Raw genomic sequence first — 15,293 nt, 5'->3', positions numbered from 1 at the left:
CTGATGAGTAACTTCAATAATTTAAGAACAAATCTAGCATTGGCAGAGGAGGGGGAAAGCACTTTTGTGAAGTTTGACCCCACATAACATCCAGCAGTCTGGAAGAGTTCTGGGGATGAGCAACTGTTTACCATGGAGCTGCAGTCATGCATGTCACTTACAGCACAAGTTCTTGCTTAGAACAGTCCTGTAGGTTGTGGGGCAATCAAGGCAATGGTGGCCCTTTGTTTCTGGGGCACCTGTTGAACAGACATTACTGTAGACTGTGTTTAGATACCATTTAATCATAAAATAATAGAATATGCTGGGAAGAATGATGCCCATCAAGATCATCAAATCCCACTCCTGGCCCTACACAGGACACCCTAAGTATCCCACCGTGTGGGATTCTTGCATGGCAAAGATTTTTTGCTACATGAAGTACTGGAATATATAAAAGCTGCTGGTTTACATCCTTGTATATATGCTCCATCAAAAGGAATAGCATAAATAGGAGTCTGGATGGGATTAAAAGGAGAAGCAGGGAATGACTGGCAGTGTTATATAGAAGTAGCATAGCAGAGACTATAGGAAAAGAGAAGATGAACAGGAGGGAGAGCAACTATACGAGTAGAAAAGAGATCAATAAACTGGGAAAAGGGAAACAGGCAATGATAGAAGGGCCAGAAAGAAAACTGTTAATGGAAAAATGAGAACAGAGAAGAAAGAGAGATGGCACGTTTTGTGATTTAATGTAAGGCCTAATGTGCCAGGTACTCTGAAGAATTTTTAATCTAAATAAGACAACTGAGTCATCTTCTTAACCTGAATTCTCTAAGCGTTCCCTTATGACCAGATGTATGTATGTGTCATCTCATAATGTGATTATGACAGAAGATGCAAGCAAAGCAGGTTTGAACTCAATATCTGTGGCATATAGGGACAGCTCTTAGGAAAGTTGGGAACAGATGGAAAGTCAGTGAACATACCCAACTTTTAAAGCAGAATGCTTGTGGGTTTGTTTTTTGGGTTTTTTGGGGTTTTTTTGGTTTTGTTTTGTTTTTTGGTTTTGTGTTTTTTTTTTTTTTTAATACTACTTAAATATTATTAATAATATTTAAATACTTAATATTTTAATACTTAAATACTACTTCCAGAATTCCAAAACTTAAAGGTCAGCACACACACACACACACACACACACACAGAGCCCCTTTCACTTTTCCGCTCAAAGAGGGAGAATTGATTGCTTAGTCCTTTGGGTGTAGTCACATTTCAGCTCAAGGAACTAGATCTCAATCTTGTAATAATTTTTTAGCCATAAAAGATACTTTGCCTACTCACCTTATAAGCTGGGTGCTGTACAGATATTATTCAGTCAATTTTTCTGCAGAGAAAAAAATTATAAATTCCTGCCAATGAGCAAAAAGAACTTAAGGCAACATCCATTTACTTGCTTTCATTTAACATGGCTTTATGAGACACTGTACAATATTGCAGCTTGTTGCTCCTCAGTAACGCTTCATATCTCGTTTATGTTGTAGGGGTGCATTTGATTTCTCTGTCTGCTACCCTCCCCCTGCACCCATGTGTGACATTTAACTGCATTGCTTTGGCCAAAAGTACCAAAGTAATTTCTGTAATACAGTCCTTAATGGCTCTCTCAGATTTAAGGTGAGATTGTTTCTAAAAATATTTTTATATAACTTGAAGCAGAAAATGTTATACAAACTGAAGTTTTGACAATGTTTCTTACAGGTTTCCTTACTTTAAGGCATATATGTTGCATTGTTTGCTTTCCATGCAAGAAATACTGTAGAAGTACAGGCACAGATTAGTTCAAATCATTTTATTCATCAGCTATGTGTGGAAACACAGGATACTGAGAGAGCCATCAGTGGGCTAAGAGGATATTTAAAGTGATACTGCCAAATTCTCAAGTGCCACTTCAGTATGTTAGTGGATTAGTGTTTAATCATTACTTTAAAATGTGTTGCAGATTCCAAAGTGGTCTGCTTTACGAGGGGAGCATTTTGAAAAACTAAAAATATGAGGTGTAGATAAAAATGTTGCCTAGATGCTGTACAGGTTGTAGGACAATTCAGAATCTGAAATGAGAGCTGTTTCCCTCCCTTCTGTGACCAATAAAGTTAGTGTGCCTGTGTGATAAAACAATATGTAGTGAACTATAATGTCTGGGAAACTAAAGTAACAAATTAATGACTATTGTGATTTTAAAGTCCATTGATCTTTCTCCCTGCCCAAGATGGAGATGGCAATGTGAGCTATTATCAATGTAACATTTACTGGAAAAAAGCAGTGCTAGGGGAAGTTAAAATTAGAGCCATCTTCAGTTTTTGCAATATTAAAATAGAGATGATGAATCACAGTCAATGCAGATAAAGCCCTTACCTTCATAATGCTGATGTAGGATGGGAGCAAACGCTCTCCATTCAAATATCCTGTTGGATGCCTGTATCCTATCCGACAGGCAGTAATCAGGGCAAAGCACTACTGAAATTAATTCCTATAATACTGTAGGGTTTAATGAAAATCCTGATGACAAATTGTCTTTGTTGTTCTGTTCACCGTTTTCTCTCTTGTATCCTAGGTTAATTACAGGGCATTTTAAGAGAAGCTTTTTGAGCACACTATACTCATTGAAGGAAAAGTAAAATGCTGTCATTTTCTGGAACTTGCCCAGATTCTCACAAACACGTATGAATTTAATTCCAATAGTATTTTAAACTGAGGATTCATAGTTTATATTTTTACCTGTCAAACACTCATTTAGCTTCTCTTAGCTTAACAGGTGGGAGCAAAAACCAGTATTCTCCCTCTTGCCTGTCTTTTGTAAAGAAAATGAAAGAAGTAGTAATTGCACATCTCACAACCACATTTAGAACTAAAAACCATGATTACAGAATGTTTAAATTAGGCACTTCTGTGAGTTGCAAAGCAGGAAGACAAGGTTGCTGAAAAGTGAAACAGCTGTTGATAGGCAGCAAGCAAAATTCATGGGATGCTGATTGTGAGGGGTTCTTCGTAATCTCTCTCGATTTTATTTTCCATCTATATTGTCAGACTTAATCATGGATCATTATTTACCAATTAGTATTTAAAATATAAATAATCTAAATTATTTATAGTCAATAAGTATTAAGTATCTCTACTCCATTACTATTCATTTCACCTTAGTGAATGAACACAATTAAGTGACTATGGCTCCTTGTAAAAGTTCAGTTGCATCTAAATTGACTTAGAGAAAAAAAGTTTCATTTTTTTACGCTTTATTTTTTTGAGAATCTTTTGTCTGAAATGAACAAGGACTTTGAGCAAAAACTCAATGTTTTCAGAATGATAACAGCGAATGAAAATAGAGGGTTCAACAGATCATTCTGGGAACTGTTCAGCAGGTTCCCATTGGAGACTGGGGAAGGGGAAGGGGAAGGGGAAGGGGAAGGGGAAGGGGAAGGGGAAGGAAACTCCGAGAGGATGCTGCTCTCTGAGGACAGCCTCCCCAGACCCAGGATCAGCCCAGCCCACACGGACACACAGGCACACAGGCACAACAGACAGGGAGGGAGCTCCAGCTTCTCTCCAGCCTAAAAGGCAGAGCAGGCCAAAGAGGGCTACTCAGGAGCAGAGTGTTGTCAGTCATGTAGGCAGGGAATTAGGGAAGTCAAAATTTGTCTGGGTTTGAAATTGATGAGGAATGGAAATGGCAACAAGATTAATTTCTAGAAGTAGAATCAAAAGGAGGTCTAAGGAAAATGAGGGGCTGTGAAGCAAGGCAGCAGACTTAAAGCACACAGAAAAGGCTGAGCAGCTCAGCATCCTCTCCTTGGTCTTTCATGGACAGTTCTGTCCCCAAATCCCCATCTCCTATGCAGAACCTGGGAATATCACATTAGTGACCAAGCAAGGAAACTGGACACACACAGATCCATGGGACAAGAGAGAATGTATCCAAGGGTGTGGAGAGAAGTAGCAAAGGTAATTGCAAGGACTGCTTTGTATCTTCTTCAAAAGGTCCTTAGGAACCAGGACAGGATCCTGAAGGCTGGCAAGTGTTACATGTACATGGGCATGAAGAGAGATCTGGGGAATTATTGGCTAATAGAGCTCCCTTCAGTTTCCACAAGGATCTGGGAGAAAACCCTTGTGAAAACCATGTGCAGTCCCATGAAGAACAAGAAGGTGATTTGGAACAGCATGGATTCACAAACTTCAAATTGTGTCTGAACAGTATGAGGGCTTGCTCTGAAGAGATGGCTGGCATGATGGATGAAAGAAGAGGTTATATACCTTGGCTTCTGCAAGGCCAGTTACATGGTATTCCTACAGCCAAATCAGTGGGACACAGACTTGAGCAGTGGACTACAAGGTGAACACACTATTGGCTGTATCACGAGGCCCTAAGAGTTGTGATCAGCTGTAAAAAGTCCAATTGATGAGTGATTTCTAGTAACATCTATCCAGAATCAACACTAGTGTGGACATTCATTCATGCCTTCACCTCAAACACAGCCAGTGGGATGAAATAAAGCCCTCAGCAAGTTCACAGATGATACTTGATTAAAGGAGCAATTAATGTGCAGAGCTATCGTTCAGAGCATTCTCAACAAGGTGGAGTATAAATCTGGCAGAAACTTTTTTACGTTCAGCACAGGCCCATGCCAATTTCTGACCATGCATCAGGACAGGCTGGGCACCAATTGGCTCTAGAGCAGCACTGCATAAAAAGTCCTGGGTGTCCATGTAGACAAAAAAAAACCTCCGATGTGAGTCAACAGTGCATCCTGAAGGTCGACACCATCCTGGGCTGTACTAGCAAGAGTGAGCAAGTTGAGAAAGCCAGCAAGTTGAGAAAAGTGATTCTCCACCCTCTGCTTGGCACTAGTAAGACCCTACCTGGAGAACTGTGCTCTGTTTTGGATTCCTCTGTACCAGATGGACATTGACATAGTGGAATGAGTCTCTGGGAGGACCAATCGGCAGGAGCACACGACATACACGGAGAAGCTGACAGAAAAGGGGTTCTTCTGGCTGAAGGTGAGAATAAAGGGGGAATCTAACAGTTTTCACCTACCTATTGGCATTGTACGGATAAGATGAAGTCAGGCACTTCTAGGCAGTGCACCACAATAGGACTAGGGGCAGCAGCCCCAAGTCACAGCATAGGAAATTTCATCTAAATATCAGAAAAATCTTTCCTTTCTTGTGTGTGTATATATGTGTATGGAATACTGGCACAGGTATCAAGAGACTCTGTGGCATTTCTGTTCTTGGAGATTGGACAAAGCTCTCTGTGCAAGCTCCTGAACAACCTTTGAACTCAGATGTAACTTCAAAGCTAATCTTGTTTGGGTAGACCCAGAAGAGCACCAAAGACATCTTCCAACCTGCTACTTCAAACAGAATTTAGTTTTGCTTACTTAAATGGCTGCTTTAATGGTTTAAACAATATTACTATATACTTTGTATTTTGAAGAAAAAGAACAGTGAAAATGCAGATCATTAATAGTACCAAAATGTATATCATTGCTGCCAGGAAATATTGTAGGAGTGATCATGTACACCAGGATGCCAGAATAGATTGTGGGTTTTTATTAAACAGAACAAAAAAATGTCAGTTATCCCAACCTACTTATTGTTCCTCACACAGATATCATCCCTTAACATTAATTATCTTACTTATCTGTACATCCTTGTTTATGTTTTCTACTAAAGGTGAGCCCCCTGGAGCTCAGAAGATAAGGGGTATTTTCTTTGTGACCTTCTAATCTTTCTTCAATTTCATTTTCTTAATAATTCATGATATTCCTTTTACATTAGGCTGCTGTTTTTATAGAATGGTACGTGGCTGCACCAGTTGCAGTAGCCATATTTCAGATTTGTAGCAACTCACTTACAGCTCATCACTGGGTATGTATAGTAAGGACTCTGGGGTATTTTTTGTTCCAGATTGAATATTTATCAGCATTAGTCTTGGTCCACACTTTTATCACCGAACACAAAGAATTGAGATTATTCTGCAATTTTTCAGACATCTTTGGCTTTTACTACATTCAATAATCTGGTGTGATTTAATCTCTCCTCACTATTCAGCCCTAACCAAATTACTGAAGACTATGCTGAACAGTGCATTTCCCTACACTGACCTACTAGAAATCTCTCTGAATTGTGAAGAGTGACCATGTAATTTTCTGCACTGTGGTTCCTACTGTCTAACACCCCAGTAAGGGGTATTGCCCTGTAAAGAAAGTTTCATCCTGGGAACCTCCAGGATGTGTTCTTTACACCTATGTAGAGAATTCTTTTCTTTGCTGAGGTGGAATCTGATCTTACTCGGGTTCTCCTTTCATATCCAAGTTACTTCTCAGCCCTATAGACATTCTGGCAGACTTCCTGTTTTGGATGTGCTTAAAAAATATTTTATTATTAGTTTTATGCCTTTGGAAACTTGCTCTTCAAAGTAATTTTTTGGCTGGACTTATTAAATTTAACTTTGCAGAGTTGATATTCTTTTCTACTTTCCTGACTGGGAAACTTCCACTTTCAGAAGAAGTTCTAATAATCACCATTACTGTGCTGTGTATTGAAATGGCATAGAAAACAAATTAGAACTCTGGGGAGTTTCTCTTTCCACATTTCCTGCCTTTCCCTCCAGAATGACCTAGCAATAACTGAAAGAGGGTAGATTTAGGTTGAATATAAGGAAAAAATCCTCTAGTGTCAGGGTGGTGAGGTACTGAAACAGGTTGCACACAGAAGTTGTGGATGCCCCATCCATGGACATTTTTAACAATAGGTTGGATCAAGCTCTGAGCAACCCAGTTTAGTGAAAGCTAGCCCAACCCACAGCAGGAGGTTTGGAATCAGATGATCTTTAAGGCCCTTCCAACCCATTCCATGATTCTATGACTTTATGTAGTCAAAGTTATTAAATTATTACTGTTCTTTTTCTGAATTATTTTCTCTTTCTTTAGTGCCTGCTCAGAAAAGGTCCTAAAATATGCAGGGAATGCTCATAAAATTCAAACTGTGGGGAAAAAAAGAAAAAGTGAAAACATTTGCAAAAATGAATAGAAAAAGGAGGAGAATGAAGAAAGAACAAGTTGGGAAAACTGACACAGATAAATAAAAAAGTGATCATACCAAATTAATCTCTTCTGAAATACTAATAATTTCAGTGCAGCTTGCTCTACAGTTCAGTGAGATGAGTCCTAGAAATATTCTGAAACTATGAAATTGTGTATTTTCTCAAAATTATACCTACATATAGAAAGAAGTGTATATATGGATATATGCATGTGAGTATGCATGTTCTGCCTCAGAAATGAGGAAGACTAAGACAGCAAGGTTTCCACATGCTTTGACAGGATTTGAATAGTGAGCAGAACCCCCAAACTAAAGGCAAATTTCATCCTTGAGCACCTGCCAGATTTCATCAGCAGATTCCAAACAGTGGCCTCTGTCTCCTGCAAAGAGGTGTGTACAGATGTGATTCCTGGGTACATCCTGGCAATGGCCCAGCACTGCACGCCTGCAGAAGAAGCCAAGGATGGTACCAGATTATGTCAGTGCCTTTGTAGGACTGAGTCCTGCGAGCTTTTGCTCATGAGCCACTCCAGGAGAGTTGCTGATTTCTCCCTGAGGCAGCTGCTCTGAAGAAAAGTGGTGGGTCTGTTTAGAGTTGTAACTCTAAGGTAAGGCCTTCCAACAAAGCACTGACAACTTTAACAGTTCTCCAGATTTGCAGGGAGAAGATATCTTACCTTTTGGAACTGAGAAATTATCAAACTTCAGAAATGCTCCAACCACCCCTTAAAGGAAAGTAATACAAAAACTAACGTCATCCTGTGTATAAATAACATATCCATTCTTACTCTAGGAGTTGTGCTGGATTCTGAGTTCTTTTTTGAAAGGCCAAGTTGTAGTTGCAGTTGTAAGGTTTTTTTTTGGTTTTTTTTTTCCCACTAGGCTTAACAATGAGACTTTTAATTTATACCTTTGAGGACAGATCTAGGTTCTCCAAATGATTGAAATCAAGGTAAATGACAGCACTGTCTTGCTCTTCTTGAGGACCCACAGAGCAGGACAAGGGAATAAGCAGCTGGGAGCCATCAGCACCCAGGCTGTGATCACCCCATAAACCGTGTGTTTTGTCACATGCAACAGCTTTGAGTTTGTCTCCCAGCTGGGTTCAAGAGGTAAAATTTAACCTGTAAAACCTCCTGGGGTTTGAGCTGTAACAGCTTGAAGCCTCTGCAAGGTTAGCAGCTTTTTTTGCACTGAGCACTGGAGAAACCCTGATTTCAGGCAGATAGGGTCCCTACCCTGAAGCACTCATTATCTCTGAGGTGTTTTACACATCACTAAAGGCCTTCATGTATCCTGAATAAAAGCTCTCTGATCATTCACTCTTTCTGATTTCCCAGTCTCCTCATCAATGAATGCTTGTGGGTGTAGTGCTCTCCTTTACCACTATAAAGGGAGACAATTCCTTCAGGAGGCAAAGCAAGGCGGTTCACAGAAAGGAAAGGAAAAGGCTCAGAGTAAGAAGAAAAGAGATACAAAGACCTGAGGAAGTTTGAGAATAGTTAAATATTCTTAACCTAGAGAGACTGGCAATATACGAGAACAGTGGGGAAAAGAAATATTGAAAGAAACCTCATCACTATTAGGTGACACAGAAAAGTGACTGAAACAAGAAGACTATACCAGGAGACACAACAGTACACAGCAAAACAAGGCAATGGAAGTTGGAAAAGAAAATGAAAGAACAAATGTTCAAGAGACAAATTTAGGTTTTGTGTTTTAGTTCAGAAAAGTTCAGTGGAAAATGTACACATAGAATGGCACATATAAAAACCATATTCCTCCCATAAATTTTTAATGCTACAGAATATAAACAGATCATGCTAACAGTAGCTCTGTGTGGTAGGACAAGATTATTATTTTATGTTCTTGGAGCTAAGCACTGAAAGGCTAAGTGAATCTCAAGAGGGCACAGTGGAAATCTGCAGGTGGAAAGGAGGTCTGAATTTGCAGGGCATCACTGAATTAATGCTCCCTTAGAAAAGTTTCATATATTTAAAGAAAAAAAAAATAGAAATTATTGGATTTGATATAAAGTCATTATTGTATAACAAGGTATGATTTTATGTTGAACAAAATTATTCTACCTTTTTTTCCTGTTGTTGCTACTCTACTGGGCAACAACAGTATAATGTGTCAGAAAAGCTGCAGCAAATGTATCTCCATTAACGCTTCAATAACTTCAGCTTGAAACTAATATTTACTGAAATTTGAGTGTTATCACCAATATTGATGTAACACATGTTCCAATCGTCCTGTAAAAGGAACAACTGCCAATATACATTTCAAAGCTGTTTCTGATTTTACATCTATAATCTATAATTTACTCTACAGCTCTCTACAGTAGTTTCCTGATCAAACTAGTTATGCTCTGTCCTGACACACTGATAACTCTTAAGTTGCACCAGCATGTTGAAATATCTCACTGTAGCTTTTTACATCACGAATTTCACTACAATTTCACTTTCATAAGGAACTTAAAGAGCACAATACAGACAGCATGTTAAAAATATTCTTGATCATTAGAGGTGAACTATTTGCTTTTTTGAGCATGATTTTATCCTGATGACTCTGGGGTTGGAATTAAGACTGGCACAAGGTGGCTTTCACATGTTTAGGGTCAAGGCCCCTGATTCTCAGAAGCATTATGACACCAGTGAACATAAATTTTTCTGACTCTTCTGAGAATGCAGAAGAAGCCAAGCTAAATTGAGTCTTCAGTTTTCAGAAGCAAACTGGACTAGCTGTGAGCACAAGCAAAGCAGAAATTGTCTAAGGTGGCAGGCTCCTGAAAAGACAAAGCGCATATCCCTTAACATCTGTCTATCCTAATTTTGTCCATATTAGGACAGGGAAAAACATGTTGTCTGAAAGTGCTGCTGCCCCTAAAGTAGGAGTGGAAAGTATTGGTAGAATGCCCAGTGCCAGCAGCTGTGATAGCTGACAGCTATCAGTCCCTGGAGGCAGCCAGATTAACAGCATGGATCCTCTAGATCTCTCCATTGCAATTCCCCACTTTTCTGTGGCTGGCAGGAGTGGCCCTGTCCCATCTGTTATTTTAGGAGGATTGACTGTCAGTTTTGTCTGAGCAGTTGAAAAGTCTTGTGCTGGCTCTAGAATAAAAGACATACAAAATGTTTATAGTGAGGAATTTTTTAAACGAGAAACAATCATGGCATTACTTATATTTAGAAATTTGGGGAGTATCCTTGGTCTCAAGGTAGTATGTAGCATGTAGCATGCTAGTCATTCCAAAATGCAGGTGATCGTATCAGTGTTTGATTCTCTACCTCTGGCTATCTCGGTTTCTTCTTTTTCTACCCGAAGTTCTTTGTGAATTCAATAGTGTAATATTAAAACCAATTTTCATTCAGAATAGATGGATTGATGGATGGATGGTCTGCCATCACTCTCTGCTTTTGAGACTTGAATCACAAAGGTTCAGTTTTGACTTTCAAACTTCCTTGTGTTTGGAAGATTTTGGTAATTTCCATACCTTCTACTAATTTCCAGACATTACCAATTCAGTAGTTAAAGTCAGAAATTGTACCTAGAACTTCCCAAGGCTATTCCACAACTGTCTGATTATTTTTTGTGCCCTGGAGATTTGTTCCTTCAAACTGACCCTCAGACCTCACGAGATGGAAGCGAACCATTCCTTTAGATTTCTGAATTGTTCTCTTGGTCCATTCTGGGCTTGCGCTATTCCCTCATGTCCTAGCCATTGATTCTCATAGTGGCAGAATTTTTGAATGTAACTGCTTCGCTAGTTTCACAGACCAAGATAGCTTTTTATTTAATTAATTAATTACTTTTTACAGTTGTTCATAAGTGTCACAGAGAACATATTATAAACCCCCTTTTTGTTATCTCTGTTAAGTCAAGGATTGTATTATGAGGCTCATGAGGATCAGATTTCTCACTCCTTATTTCATATTCTTCCTTATGGCTGCTTCCCCTTTGAAATACTACTGCTCTAGGAGAGAGGAACTTCCTGTGAATTTTGCTCAGGCTCAGTCTAGGGCTGCACTCTAGTCAGTTCACAGGCTTCCTTGCTCTTCCTGTTTCTGGCCTAATTCTGGTTGTTTGGGTTTTGTTGTTTTGGTTTTTTTTTTCAGATACAACTTATTCCAAGAGTAAGGAGCTCCGATGTTTGAATGCACACATCCTTACTCTTCTTTGTGAAAACTCTTTGAGCACGGTGGCTGGAGGGTTACTTCAGCTTTTTAGTTGGACTGTGGCTCCCCTGATTTCAGTTGTCATTACTGTCAAGGAGCGTGATGGGTTTTTATATTAGTCCCCAGTGAAGACTGGATACTTGGTTCCAGTTTTCGATGAACTATTAGGAAGCCACTCCAAAAAAAATTTCTTTGAGGTTTCAAAGAATAAAATGGTAGGTGATTTTAAATTGTTTTGGGTCTGAGATTAACATTGTCAAAATGTTATTTAGACTTTATACAAAAAACACAGTAATTTCTTCTTTGTACCAGAAAACTAGCAACTCCTCTTACACCTTCTGGTATAATTAGTCACTTTTTTGCAAATCAGCACAAGCAAACTTCCCAAGAGCAGCTTTGATGAAATGGCACACTCCCCATGCCAGTGAAAAATGACCTGCTAACTTCCCTGTAATAACCAAGCACAGAGTCAGAAGCTGTTTGAAAGCCCAGGGCTCACCCAGAATGTGGAGTGTTGCTTTGCCAGCATGCAGGAGAAGAATTAGCTCATGGCTGTCAGAGATAATCCTCTCCTCACTAGTAAAGTCATCCCAAGCCAGTGACCCTTAAAAGTATGAAGGAATATTTGCCAGCTCTGGTCTTCTATGACCCTGCTGGAAGAGACATTCATGTCTCAAGACACCCTGTGCACCCTTCTTTCTTTTCTACTGATAATCTACTGGATTCACTCTGTTTCATCTTGTCTCTCCTCTACACCAGGCTGGCTGGGTTGTGAGACACTGCAAAATTATGTTAAGCAAGACCTAAGGGCAGACATCCAAGTGCAAGAAAAAGAGAAAAAGGGTATAAATAAAGCAATGATAAATTTGCTTCCAGAGTATACTTAACCATGACTCCACTTCCAGGTGTTCCATGAAGGATTTCTTTTGCACTGCTCTGCAGTGAGAGCTGAAGATGGTGAGATGGTGAGATAGACAGATTTCTTCCCAGGGGGTGAGCTCACTTCTGCATGGTTTCCATTCCTATATGCTCTGTATGCCTTTGGGACTCTGCTTCTGGAGGCACAGGCAAATACTGATCATGTCCTGTCTTGAGACAGTTAAAAGGTAATTTCCATGTGAGTCTGGCAGGGAACTGTTAGCGAAATACTGCTGGTTTTGCCTCCTGAGATTAGAAGCGTTGTGCACCAAGAGTGCACACTCTCCTTTTCTCCTTCGGCAGTCTGCTGACAAGCTGCCCCTGCCCAGGGGATCCTTTAATTCTCATCATGCTCCACTGAGGTTATTTATACAATCATCATACCTCTGTTATGAGATATCAGTATGTCTCTGTGTGTGTGTTCTGCAAGGTTCATGATCACTGGTACCTTAGTGGCATTCTAAACACATCACACTTTAATAATATGGATCTCTGATGCTGTAAAATTCATATGGTATGAGTGTTAATGCAACTTGTACCCAGTGTTTCAGATGGCGTCTTTTTGGAAGATCAGGTCCTCTCTGCTTTGTTCTATGTCTAGGTACAAAGCGCATTTTCTTCTGATCTAACTGCACTAGAATTCCAGTCAAAGACTGTCACTTGTATAGAGCTATACCATAATTCCATTAAAAAAAAAAAAAAAAAATCCTGGTTTTATCTTATATTGGATGTACTGTGCTCCCAGTTCCCTGCAGATACAGTCTCCCTTGATACAGAAACCCAGACACTGATTTTGAAGATAGAGTTCATTTTGGACTTTATTGAGGCAATAGACCTTAGTTTTGGCTGCCTTCAGAGGACAGAATTTCAGTCAAGCAGAGCTGATGTTGTAATCTTGGATGATAATGGCATTTGTGATTGTTCAGTGAGCCTTCCAAGGGATCAGCCTACTTCTCTGGGTTTGGACACAATTATTTTCATTCTGACAAAATTACTCATGGTGTGGAAGGACATCACAACTAAATTGGGTAGATTTAGATCTTTCCTAGCCATAAGATGTTTTATTGTTTGCATCACGTCCTGCATTTTTAAAATTTTCAAAGTCAGTGGAGTAAAAAGCCTGATTTTCTTTTCAGAATGGTGTATGAGGTCAACTGTCCAGAGATATTTTTTTCTTTGTAGTACCTGTGGGAAAAGAGGCAAATGTGTAGATTTTTAAAATTGTGCTAAAACAGATGTCATAATGAGATTATAAATTTTAGAAAACTACTGGCTATGAATGAAAGACTTCCCCTCTCTTCCCTTCCCTGATTCATTTTTAAAAACCCAGCTTGGCACTTTTATTCTTCATGAAATACCTGTCTCTTTTTATCTTCAAGCTAGCTGTAAACCAAAATTATTCAATTAATTGAATTATGTGATTCAAATGCTGTATATGTGGGGTTTTATCCCTTCCTACCTCCCACTAATGAGGAAAAAAAAATGAGGAAAAAAATTCTATATTTAGGGGATTATACCACTAGGATCATGAGTTTAATGTGAAGCTCAAAAAATTGGCATTGACAGCTTTATCAAACAAGAGTAAAATTAGAATGGTAAAGTAAATGCAACCTCGAGAAATGAGACAGAAGGCAGAAACCAGGAGCAGGTTTTTTCCACCACTAGTGTTTTTGTAGTTGGTGGCCACAAAAGCATCTTTCTGAGATACTTTGCTTGGTGTGGTGGGCTGACCAAAGCCAGAGAGAGGTAGTAGGATCAAAAATTTTCTCAGGCTTCCCAGCGACAGATAGTTTCTGACAAACAGGGCTCCTAATCACTCAATAGAGCTGTACGCTTCATGCCTCAATTACCACAGCTTTCTGTTGCAGTCTTTAGTTTATTCACATCTAGTGAACTTGATTGCACTTTCATTTTTTGGAGAACTAAATTTTTAGTGTTCATCTATTTGAAAGAAAGATCTTGTAACACATGGTATGGAGTCAATTGAACATGGGCTTTTAGAATAGAGTATTGACTATTCTCTCTTCAAAGATTAGACTTTATTTCAAAATTTGGATAGCTTTTTGTGCCTATCTTTCCTTTTTTTTTTTTTTTTTTTTTTGCATTTGCATTTGCAGAGTTTGATCCAGAAGAATCGAAGCACATGCTAAAGGAAAAGAATGGCATGCGGTTCATGAACCCCATAATTAGTTCCCCTTCCTAGCTCTAAGCAGTAATTAAATCTGTCACTTCTGCTCTGCTGATTCATTTATTTAGCTATTTAATTGCTCAGCTCAATACGTCTTTATCTCCGGAACGGCAACATTTTATTCAGGCAAAGGAATAGCATAAGCCATTATTATTTTTTTTCCAAGGGCAGGGACATGTAAAAGAAAAGAACGCTAATACTGGATGATTTGGTGGTGTTGTCAGTTTTCACTTATCAAACAAAACAGTATTTAAGGGAAAACTTCATCCAGTGCTCGAGGATAGCTTTCCATACACAGGTTTCCTTCTCCAGGAAATTATGTCATATGCAAGGACCCAATGTATCTGATCCAGGTTTCTATTTCCATAATGCGTTAACTTAAAGCACTTCCAGGTAATGCATAATACTCTATAAAATGAGTGATCCATTGGTAGAAAATTTTATGAACAGTTTAAAATTGCAAATACACATTAAATTGTTTATACACAAAACAGTATCTTCGTGTTTTAGTTTTGGGACATTGCTCAGTCAGGGAGATTTTGGTCATCTGTCTGTTAGATTTATCATCAAATGGAGCATTTTCAACTAAAAAGCAAATGGCATTTGGAATACTTTCACACTTGAAAAGACAACCCTTCTGAATATCCCTTTGTGAGGCATATATCCATACATGCAGTTTTTCTCATGTTACATTTTCATCACTCTTTAAGGGATGTTGCAAGATTTCTCCACCATTTCTATCCATATGTTGGAAAAGCTGGTGTAGGAAAGCAGCATGCAAAATGATGAGGAGCAGATCAAGATAGATCAATACAAGCCTTTGGTGAAGGGAGAATTTATTTTTATTTTTATAACCCCCTCTATTTCCCCTCTTTGAACTCAGGAATGACAGATACAAAAATTAAATATATAAAACCCACCCAGAA

The 15,293-nt window shown here is 39.0% G+C and overlaps 1 protein-coding gene across 8 annotated transcripts in view; it reads left to right on the top strand.

Annotated features, from left to right (window-relative positions):
• Positions 1 to 15,293, top strand: part of LOC120751994 (poly(rC)-binding protein 3-like) — a 501,663-nt gene that overhangs the window by 343,304 nt on the left and 143,066 nt on the right. The gene's annotated exons all lie outside the window — the stretch shown is intronic.

Source organism: Hirundo rustica, chromosome 1, assembly GCF_015227805.2.
Source record: "Hirundo rustica isolate bHirRus1 chromosome 1, bHirRus1.pri.v3, whole genome shotgun sequence".
NCBI classification, from domain to species: domain Eukaryota; kingdom Metazoa; phylum Chordata; class Aves; order Passeriformes; family Hirundinidae; genus Hirundo; species Hirundo rustica.
The sequence above is the reverse complement of the archived record's forward strand: the minus strand, read 5'-3'. Positions and strand labels throughout refer to the sequence as shown.